The following is a 12,247-nucleotide window of genomic DNA, read 5'->3' on the forward strand; positions in this document are numbered from 1 at the left end:
GCCTAGATTTCGGATCAGATTTTGAAGGACCATCAGGGTTAGATTCGGTATAGCACATCCGGGAAACTGCACGATGGAGTCTTTTGTTTCAAGGATTTAAGTAAGTGTAACCCTGAGTTATCCTTGGTTTGTGTCTGAATTGTATTTTCAAGAGATATCATATGCTAATTGCATACTGAGTTCTGGTTTTGCAAGGCACAATCCCTTGGGCACCCTGTCAACCAGAAGGGTGTACTAGTCGATCCAGCCAAGATCGAGGCCATGATGAAGTAGGAGATTCAGAGGTATCCAACTGAGATTCGAAGCTTCCTGGGTCTAACAAGTTATTACTAGAGATTTATTCGGGTTCTTTGAGGTTGTGTGATCTTTCGGACTAGCTAGTATTGAAACACTAGCAATAGTAAGTTTGGTTTTCAGCAGATTTGGACATAGAATGGTAAGAAGGATTGAGAATCCTTCCAGTATTGTGTGTTGTACGACGTTAGTTGAATCAAAGTGGGGGAGAATCACCCAATGATTCAGAAGTAAGAAAATTTTGAAACTGGGATATGTTTCGCATCCTTCTCTGGAAGGAAGATAGCCAAGCGGTTGTATGGTTTGAGGATAGTGTGAGATGGAAGTTCGGAAAAACTTGCCAGTAAGGAGATCGCGTTTCTGTAATGTTTACTAGAAAGCCTTAGGGAATCAGGTTGGGGATTCCAGTCAGGACATAAGTTTAGTTGAGTGCGGGTCAAGCGCGTGTTCGATCCAGTATGGAGAGTATTGTAATTATGCGGGTGTAGACGTAGCATTCACTAGCAACCATATAGTTTTAGAGTGCTGTAAGTCTGCGTGTGTAGCCCTAGCATTCACTAGAAGCTAGATAGTGTTAGAGTGTTGTAAGTCGGGGGGGGGGGGGTGTAGCCGTAGCATTCACTAGCATCCAGATTGTATTAGAGTGTTGTAACTCTACGGGAGTAGCCGTAGCATTCACTAGCAGCCAGATAGTGATAGAGTGTTGTAAGTCTACGGGTGTAGCCATAACATTCACTAGGTTGGTAGATAGCGTGAGTGTGTTGTTAGGACGCAGAAAGAACAGTAGTACCCACCAGTTCGGGTGTAGCAGTGAGGATATGGAAATCCACGGATTGGATGTTGGAATTACCCAGACGGATTAGACCTGGTTAAGCCAGTGATAAGACTGTTGAAGTGCCACTACAGATATGAGAGGAAGGAAGAAGTGGACTGCTTAAGGTTATTCATGACATTAGGCTACAAATGGTCATATAGCAATTACTTTTAGCCATAGGCTTGGTGATGTCAGGACTCGACGCATGGAACCAATCGGTTAGATCAAAAAGTTGTTAGAGTCACAGTGGCATGATAACTAGTTCCAACTAGTTCCAGAGAAGAATTTCATTCAGAAGTCGTGTGAGGCGACTAAGTGGGAGTCCTTTGGCTCTGCAACCGGGTCGAAACCCAATATTTTAGATGATTAGCAAAAATTTGAGACCAGGTTGGTCTCAGTAGATGTTGGAAAGCAGTTAGTGTTTCAGGTTGTTCAGTGTTTTTAGGCAGATCAGTGTTTCATACAGTTTTGGGTCTCCAGTAGTAATATTATTTGGGTTTCTCATGTATGGTAAGCATAACAGATTGTTGAGTAATACTAAGTAACCCACCGTGGGGTTCATCTATAATGATTTAGTATGAGTGGTCTATCGGGGATTCAGACCATCTCGAGACAACAGATTTCAGACGGAGTAGATGTGATACTGTTGCTAGGACTTCTTTCATCTATAGAATTTAGGGCCTTGCGAAGGATGGTCACGGCTACCCTTGGGAAGACTAGGGTGTGCACAAGATTGTGGTCTTGTTATTTGAGTGGTTTGGAGTGTAAGGAATGGTAGGGAATGATTTCGAGGATAAAATCTAAGTTAAGTGGGGGAGAGTTATAACACACCGTTTAGTAGATAAATAAATAGATAAATATTTATAAAAAGAATAATAGCTTAAATGCAAAATAATGTAGCAAGGAGTTAGTTTTGGAGTTAAGATGTAATATCTGGACTAATTTGTGAAGAATTTTTAAAGTTGGAGGTTGTTTAGTAAGTTACGGAGTTGTTTTGAGAAGAATTTTAGAAGCAACAGTATGTTTGGTAATTATTAGGTTAATATTTAGAAGATTTTATGGGACAGGGGATAAAGTGTAAGTTTTGGGCTTAATTTGTAAGGGTTTTCTGAAGAAGGAGTTAAAAGGGTAAATTATGGGATCTATTTCGAAACGATTTCTGAAGGGAAGGACTGTTTATGTCATTATGGGATTAAAGTTTGTGGTACACGGGTATATATGATCTCATTATCTAACCCTAACCCTAATGGAAGCAATTAGCCGTCACCCTCCTTATGCCTCCCCCATCAGCCACCACTCTCACTTCTTCACCTCCGATCGCCACCCCTCTTCTCTCTTTCTTGCTACCGGCAACAACAAGAACCACCCGCTTCTGAGACGTTCCATAGCAGCTAGCCGCCGCCACTACTTGTTCAAACGACGAAGGAGGCTATTCCATCATCTTTTTCTTCGAATGCCATGGGCCACCGTGAGTGTGGCTGTGAGTGGGTGCGTTCCATTTCTTTCCGATGGTTACATCGTTGCTTCCACCTTATCCCGCTGTACATCGCCGCCACTATTAGCCACCGTTGTGTCACCGATGAGCCGCTTTATTTGTTGCTGCCATTGCCAAACGCCACCAGGTGGGTGGCTGGGTGCGTCTTGCAAACAAAGTCGTGTGGGTATGTTGCTACTTATCTAGGAACCAACAGAAACCACCGCTACCACCATGAGGTGGTGGCTACCATCCCAAAACTATCGATGTTAACCCCTTGAGCTACCAGGTTGGTGGCTGGAGTGTTGTATGCCATCTAAAGTATTTGTGTGTTTTGTCTAGCTGGAGTTCATGGGGAAAGCCACCACCACCACCTTGAGGTGGTGGCTATCACTTGTACCACCGCAGGACACCACTAGAGTGGATGTGATTGTGTGTGTGTGTTAGAGTAGTTACTGTGTGTGTGTGTGTTTATTTGTGGATTAAAAACTTGTAATTGTTATTAGTAGAAAATGTAATGAAAAGAACCATAACCATCACCGTAAGGTGGTGACCGCCTCCGTGAGCCGTCGTTAACCACCACTACCGGAGGTGGTAGTGGTTGGTGCCCCACAAGCGAAACCCTATTGGGCTTAAAGATTTTTTTTGGGCCTATTGTGCCATGTTTGGGTGGGGAAACCTGACGCCAGTGCAAGCCTGATGCAGTTTACGTGATTATGTTAGGTGTTTATGATATATGTTATGTTGTGTATGTGTCGGGGTAAGCCCGATGCAGGGGCAAGCCTGATGTCGGGGTGAGACCGATGCCCGATGTGGTCGGATGTCGGGGTGAGTCCGATGCCGGGTAAGCCGATGTCGGGATTCGTCCCAATGCAGTTGGGAAGAGTCCCATAGTTATGCTATTTGTTATATGTGTTTTGTATGCTATGTGGTAGTTTGGGGGAGCTCACTAGGATTCGTGCTTACAGTTTTAGTTTTGGTTTAAGGTACTTTAGGTTTCAAAAGAGGAGCTCGGGAAGGTTGCAGTGCACACACCATTTGTTCAGCCTGGGATGTTTATACTCTGATATACATGACAGTAGTTATAGTATTCTGAGATACATTGTTTATGATTTTTGTATGATGTATGATGATTATGGTTTTTATTATTAAATTAAAATGAAATTTTTGGCTTGTACTTTTGGTATGTTACAAGTTGGTATCATAGACTTGGTTTGAGGGATTCGGGCACACTTCTGGGTGTGTCTGAACTCAAACTAACGAAGTGGTATAAAGTTTTTTTTTTAAAGAAAAGAGTTTTAGAAAATGAAAAGAATTTTTAGAAAGATAAGAAATTTGAAAAGAGAAAAAGGGTGTGGTGCATGCAGTTAGCCGAGCTCAAGTATGTACTCCCAAATTACCCATACATGTTTATGCTATGTTATGATTATCAACTTTATTAGAACAACATGCCAGATTAGGACTAAGGATCTAGGAAGGATGCCTTATGTGCCTGTTGTATGTGTTTAAGCTCTATGAGAACTGCATGCTAGTATAGAATTGTCAGTATGATAGTCAGAGTAGTATATGCTTGATTATGTGTTCTCGATGCTCGAATGCTGCTTGCTTTGTGCTTTTAGGAGTCTTAGTTATCTCTTACTAACTAGTAAATAAATATGTTACGTTACATATTGCGAGGATTAAATAATTTCAGAAGGTTAGGTCTAGCTCTATTGCGCAGCTCTTGGTTGAGTCCAACCGGTGTAGGGTAGGATCTCTCATTCGAAGAATTATCTAGTCTTATTAATATGTAATAATATTCGCGAGCTAGTTGGGGGAAGAAAGCAGGGACTTTCTATGCAGCTTATGGCAGAGAGTGAGTTGTTGATTTCCCTAGGGCAAGCCTAGGATGAGGGTAGCAGAGAGCAGTACCAGTAGAAGGGACTTGGTGGAGTCAAGGCAGTTCTTGAGGAAAGTACGGATATATGTGGAAGGTAGTATGGGCCCGTACTACTTAAAGCAGATGATCCGCACTCGAATCAAGGAAGGATGAGATAAGACAAGGAAACATGTAGTGTGTGAGATCCTTCGAGTTTTGATGAGTATTGTGATATTAGTGATGGTATATTACTGAGTATAGTGATGCTACGTAGTAGACTAGATGGTAGTTTTGGTGTCGAAGAGGGATCAGGCTCAGACTATGTACTCGGGCAGCTCGATTATCAGACGACGGAGTTTATTCCATCTGAGATTGTGTGCAATATCATTGACCAAACTCTGGTGATGCTCAGTATGATCAAGGATGACATTATAGATATTTGTGATGTGAGGTCGAGTGAAATTTACACTAAGATAGCAGTCATGATAGGGACCTGTACGTTGATGTTTTGGGAATTCAGAGTTTGTGAGGCTTCAGATTGTCATGCGGTTAGGGACCCCATTGTTAGTAACAGATGGTTGGTAGGTGTCGCCAAAACTTTTTGTACCATACATTGTCTCGAAAGGAGACACGATCCGACTTACTTCCTGTCTCCTGAGGGACAAAGCACGAGATTGATAGAAACGGTTGGTAGGGAGTTAAGTGATGAATCAGTTGATGCTATGTTATTGGACAGGCGAATGAGGCGCATCAGTTGGCGCAAGAGTTGTTAGATCTCTACCAAACAATTAAGACTATGGTAGAGATCACTGCCAAGTCTTCGGAAAGAGATTATATGGTACCATAGTATGCAGCAGATGAGGAAAGGAAGAAGGTAAGTTGTTAGAACATACTGTAGAATGATAGCAGGGAGATCGTGAGTATCTCGGGGTGCAAGACCCTGAATGATATGACTTCTTGAGCTTGAGGACGAGATATGGACTTGAAGCACATTAGTAAGAGGGAATCAGATCAGTTGCTTTTATAGAGGGGTCTCGGGAGGAGACGCTAGATTTCAGATAAGCTTTTGAAGGACCATTAGGGTTAGATTCGGTACAGCACATGCAGGAAACTGCACGATAGAGTCTTTCATTTCAAGGATTTGAGTAAGTGTAACCCTGAGTAATCCTCGGTTTGTGTCTAAATTATATTTTCAAGAGTCTTTCACATGCCAATTGCATACTAAGAAGCATTAGCAAATAGTGATAGAGCATTTCCCAATTTACAGGATTGGGAGAGTACAACGTCATCTTTGTTTTTTCCAATACTGAGGAGCAGCACGAGAAGCACCTGAGAGAGGTGCTAGTGAATTTGAGGAGGGAGAGAATTTTTGCAAGGTTCTCCAAATGTGAGTTCTGGTTGTGCAAGGCGCAATCCCTTGGGCACCCTTACAACCAGAAGGGTGTACTAGTCGATGCGACCAAGATAGAGGCAATGATGCAGTGGGAGATTCTGAGGTATCCAAATGAGATTCGAAGCTTCCTGGGTCTAGAAGGTTATTACTGGAGATTTATTCGGGTTCTTGGAGGTGGTGTGATCTTTCAGACCGGCAAGTCTTGAAACACTAGCAATAGTAAGTGTGGTTTTCAACAGATTTGGGTATTGAATGGTAAGAAGGATTGAGAATCCTTCCAGTATTGTGTGCTGTAAGACGTTAGTTGAATCAAAGTGGGCGAGAATCACCCAAGGATTTCGAAGTAGGAGCAGTTTTGAAACTGTGATAAGTTTCGCATCCTTGTCTGGAATGAAGATAGCCCAAGTGGCTATCTGGTTTGAGGATAGTGTGAGATGGAAGTTCGAAAAAACTTGCCAGTAAGGAGATTGCGTTTCTGTAATGTTTGCTATCAAGCCTTAGGGAACCAGGTTGGGGATTCCAGTCAAGACATAAGTTCAGTTGAGTGCAAGTCAAGCGCGTGTTCAATCCAGTATGGAGAGTATTTTAAGTCTGCGGGTGTAAACGTAGCATTCACTAGCAGCCAGATAGTTTTAGAGTGTTGTAAGTCTGCGGGTGTAGCCGTAACATTCACTAGCAGCCATATAGTGTTTGAGTGTTGTAAGTATGCGGGTGTACCTATAGCATTCACTAGCATCCAGATAGTATTAGAGTTTTGTAACTCTGCGGGAGTAGCCATAGCATTCACTAGCTGCCAGATAGTGATAGAGTGTTGTAAGTCTGCGGGTGTAGCCGTAGCATTGACTAGGTTGGTAGATAGCGTGAGTGCATTGTTAGGATGCGGAAAGAACAGTAGTAGCCACTAGTTCGGGTGTAGCAGTGAAGATATGGAAATCCACATATTGGGATGATAATGGGCCATCCAAGAACAAGCAATTGGGCTTAGAATAATTTAATGGGCTTAGAGTAAGACCCTTGTTAGGGTTTGAGCCCAATTTGGAAAATTGGGCCATAGATAGGCCATAATCTAGGCCTTGATGATTATGAGATGTTGAACTATAAGATTGTCAAGTGTTGGACCAAGCATGAATGATTGGGCCTTTGATCAAGACCATGTAGAGACTTAGGCCCAATTGGGAAAATTCGGCCATAGTTGGCCTTTGGTCCATTATTAGAATTTTTGGGCATTTCGATTGGGCCTTGGGCTTGAGTCAAGCTAAGATAACCTAACTATTAATTGGGTGTTATTTTGAGATTGACAGACCGGGAATCTGTCATCCAGCAGCTATGGTTTTGTTAGTGGGACTCCAGCAATGTAAGGTGAGTTTTCCTCCAGTAGGAACGGCTCTAAGGCACCAATGATGGCCTATTTAAGTAGTAGAGTATGTCGAGGTAAGACCGGTGTCGGGGTTAGCCCGATGCAATTTGTATGTTTCCGAACATCGACCCGATGTCAGGCGGTCCCGAGAAGTAGTTATGTATGCTTGATGTCTTTGTGATTCATGCATGTTTATGTGTTATGTGTTCAGAACTCTGGTCTGATGTCGGGGCAAGCACGATGTATGTTAGTCATTATGCCATGTATTATGTATTCTGGGCAAGCCTGATGTATGCTAGTTTATATGTTATATGTTCTGGACTTCGGTCCGATGCCGGGTAAGCCTGATGCAAATTATATTATTATATTAATTGTTTCAGACTTTGGTCTGATGTCGGGGCCTACCCGATGCAGTTTACGTGATTATGTTATGTTTTTATGATATATATTATGTTGTGTATGTGTAGGGGTAAGCCCGGTGCCGGGGTGAGCCCGATGCCCGATGTGGTCAGATGCCGGGGTGAGCCTGATGTCGGACACGAGTCTGATGTCGGGTAAGCTGATGTCGGGATTCGTCCCGATGCAGTTGGGAAGGGTCCAAGAGTTATGCTATTTTTTATATGTGCTTTGTATGGTACGTGGTAGTATGGGGGAGCTCATTAAGCTCCGTGCTTATAGTTTCAGTTTTGGTTTCAGGTACTTTAGGTTTCAAAGGAGGAGCTTGGGAAGGTTGCAGTGCACACACCATTTGTTCAGCCTGGGATGCTTATGCTCTGATACACATGACAGTTGTTATAGTATTCTGAGATACATTGTTTATGATTTTTCTACGACGTATGATGATTATGGTTTTTATTATTAAATTAAAATGAAATTTTTGGCTTGTATTTTTAGGATGTTACATCGAGATTGATGGGAGGAGGTTAGCTATGCTCTGGGAGCTCCAACCATCAAGGCCATGACCTGGCCCAATTTTTGACTGCGTTTCGAGCTGAGTTTGCACCAGTTGTTGATGTCTAAGAGTTAGCTAGGAAAAGGGCTTTGTTGGTTCCCCAGGTTTCGAGATGAGTTTGCACCAAGTTTCATGACCTAATTTATTGACATGAAGCAGACGACTTAGACGGTGGTGGAGATAACCGCCAAGTTTAGGAAAGGGCTTTATTGGTGCTGCAGTATGCGACTGATAAGGAGACGAGGAAGACCCGACACCGTGGTATGTTGAGATCTGGCATTAGAGAGTTCGTTAGTTTTACAGCCTACTTGACCTTGGATGACATGATAGCCAGGGCTCGGGAGTGAGAGATTGATTTGGAGCACTTAGGGAAGAAGAAGGTGGAGCATCGGAAAATGATTGGGGTTTCAGCAAAGAAACCTAAAGGGTTCTACTCTAGGTTGAAGGGCCAGCAGGGCAGGAGCCGCTATGGCAAATGCGGTAGGTCACATGAGGGGGTATGCAGAGCGGGTGGTTCGGGCTGCTATAACTGAGGCAATACATGGCACTTTAGCAAGGATTGGACTGCTTATATCATCACCACCCATACATTAGATCTGATTTGCTTGCATTGCAATTAGAGGAAACACAAGAAGCCCAACCGCCCAAGTTTAGTAGTAGGAGGACCAGTGGTAGCAACTGCTCCAGCTACCCTGCGTATTACTAATGGCCACCAGGTAAGACGAATGTGCCGATTGTGAGGAGCAGAGGTTTTTAACTGACAGTCGAGGAGGCGTGTGATGCACTAGATGTGGTGACGAGTATGTCTCCTCTCTTCAACTCTTTATTTATATTGATTCCTCTACTTATATGTGTATGTTATGTATTAGGATCATTCGTTGTGCACATTGTTCCACTTTGGTGCTTTTCGATTCGAGGGCTACCCGATGCTTTGTGTGAGTTACGCTTAGCAAGCTGTTTGTCGAGGCTCCGGGGGAGTTGGATAGAGCATTAGAGATTGAGATCACTATGATCATCAGGTGAGAGTGTCGAGGGTTAACTGCGGGTGTACCATGGAGTTATTCAGTGAATCGAAAAGGATTATCATAGTTTAAGGAAACATGTATGGTTGGAAAACACACGTATATTCATTTTCCCTTTCCGTCGGTACGATTGAGGGTTTTGTACCAAAAACAAATGATTGGCTGAGAATTCCCCTATTTTTAACTTTTTTTATTTTCTCAATTAAACTTATATATATATATATATATATATATATATATATATATATATATATATATATATATATATATTGAAATTCAATAGAAAACCATTATTAACAATGAAACTAAGGAACCAATCTTATTTTCAACTTTTACAGCTTATTTTTCATCAAAAAGATAAACTCAAAATATAGAAATTTATAACATTTTATTCCTTTTCCAATGACATTAAATTCAATAAAAAACTATTTTACTTTTTTTTTTTGATAAATTTACAGTGTGAATTATGCAGATTCACAAGGTGAATATAAATTGACAAGGTGAATCACAAAAATATATTTAGCAATCAAAATGTTAAGTAATGAATTTTTATGTTTTTAGTTTTTTTTAGGTAAAAAATAAATTCTAAAACATGAAAATTATTGTTTGTTAGGAAAACCATTGATAATGGTTATCTATTGAACTTTATATATATATATATATATATATATATATATATATATATATATATATATATATATATATATATATATATACACACACTAGTAGGATATACGCACGTTGCGGCGATGACCACTAGTTTCATTTTTCCAATTAGTTTTAAGACTAAAGTTAGTTCGGTTATGATGGTTGTCAAATTGTTACCTATCGATTTGTTGGTAGTTAACATAAATTAAAACCTATATTGATTATAATAAATAGCTAATGTGAACGGTTTCAAAGAATGGTAATAACATATTGCTATTTTATATATACTAATAACCAAATAAAAAAATCATGCAAATTACTTGTTTGTTATTTTACCGAGTTTTTTCTATTCCAATTTTGGTATAGCGGTATTTTTTTGTTAGTGTTTTTGGCACAATTTTTTTTTTTTTTTTTTTTTATTTTTTTATTTTTTTTGAGCATTTTATTTTATTATTGTATTTTGTATGGATTTTGATGTTCATGTTTTTATTAGAGTTTAAACCGTTCGTTTATATTAGTTAAATTTTGTAAAATTCGATTGAAACTATATAAATCTTGCCATCGGATTTTATATAACATTATTTTATTGTCATATTACATCAAACTAAAAATAAAAATTTGACTTTTATTTTATGAAATTTTTATAGATATCTTGATTATTTCATATAATTTATTATTTTTTAATTATTTTTTAAGCAATAAAATCAACCTACAAAAAAATGTATTTCAAAACTTTGATTTTTGAATTTAACATACACTTATACATGATATTTAACATAATTTTAATGTTAGATTTATAATTATTATCAATAACTTGATAACTTTGTTTTAAAATAAATAGAAATTAAGTAAAAAATAATTCATATAACATGAAATAATTTATGACACAAATACACAAAATTTAAAATATTTTTTTTTAACATATGATAAATTAGACCTATCTAAAATTAATTTCAAAACGATACAATAATTTTTTTTTTGCAATGATCTCATTATGATGGATTGTTCATTTTTTTTCCGGGTGATCCGAACGATATCAAGCCTGTCTTTTCCTGTCCGGACATTTCAGTAGTGGTCTCGATTTTTTCTATCCAATCTTTTCCTCTTAATGTATGCTTTTGTTTATTATTCATTTCTAACAATCAAATAAATTTCGTTCTTATTTATTTGTAGCTCTTAAATTATAATGTTTTATAGACATGTCGAGCTGGTATAAACTATAAATTTATTCGGGATGATAAAATTTTAGAGTTAGTCTAATTCATATAATTTTCAAAACTTTATTTCTCAATGTTAGAATTTTGTTTTTTTTTTTTCAATATTTCTATCAAACTTCTTACTCAAATTCAACATTTATGATTTTCACTTGATCTCCGTCATTCTAATATAAATTTCAACAAACACTTCTAATATAAACACTACAAAATTTCAAAGTCTTAACTTTATTTTAACTTGACACCACAAACAAAAACAATTTATTTGTAACACTTGTTTCAGGTATTATTCATTTCTAAACAATTTTATGGTTTTGGGCTGGAACTCAACGAGTTGGCAAGCTCCAACTCGTCGTGTAGGAATCTATTTAGCGGAAAAGTTTAAGCAACCAACTCAACAAGTTAGGGAGCCCTAACTCGACGAGTTGTTGACCAGAGATGAAACCCTAATTTTAGGGTGTTGCACCCTATATAAAGGACTTAAATCCTCTTGGTTGGCCTCCCTACCAGCCTCCTTGTCAAGAGAAATCCTAGATTTGTATTCTATCTTGCATCTTAAGTGTGGTGAGCTTAAAAGAGTGGTTTTTGGTGATTCATGAAAGGAGATTGAATGTGAGAAGCATGTAGATTGAAGGATGGGTTTTATATCTAAAAACTATTCTTCAAAGGCAACATTTTTGAGGTATAAAGTCGTCACCTTATCATGTATTCATCTAAATCTCCTTATTTGAAGCTTAAGGATGATTTTAGGGTTTTAGCTGAGTTGTCCAAAGGATGTGGATTCCAGGGGTTGTCAAGCTAGATTTGACCCCTTAATGACCTCTTGAAGCTTAAAGTTGCAAACATTATTCGTCCCTATGTCCCATACATGCAATATGTCCATTATGAAGTCATAAATGAGCCTTAGATGGTATTTCTAGCTTGCATGGATGTAAAGTTGGAAACTTTATGTGTTTTGCCTACCTTGGGCAACAGATCTGTGTTTTGGAACATTGGAGTGAGAGTTTAAGGGCTTAATGAGCCAAGACCCTCTTAAAAGGACCTAGGGTTTGAGTTTGAAGGTTTATGGATGGTCCTTGAGTGTAAAGTTGGAAACTTTAACCATCTAGACATCATTTTGAAAGGTTTATGAGGTTTGGAGTCTTCGGATTCAATCGGAACAGCTTAATGTTGTAAGAAGTGAGTTTTATAGCCAACTCGATGAGTTCATGAGTGAAATCA

Source organism: Lactuca saligna, chromosome 1, assembly GCF_052625555.1.
Source record: "Lactuca saligna cultivar CGN05327 chromosome 1, ASM5262555v1, whole genome shotgun sequence".
NCBI lineage: Eukaryota > Viridiplantae > Streptophyta > Magnoliopsida > Asterales > Asteraceae > Lactuca > Lactuca saligna.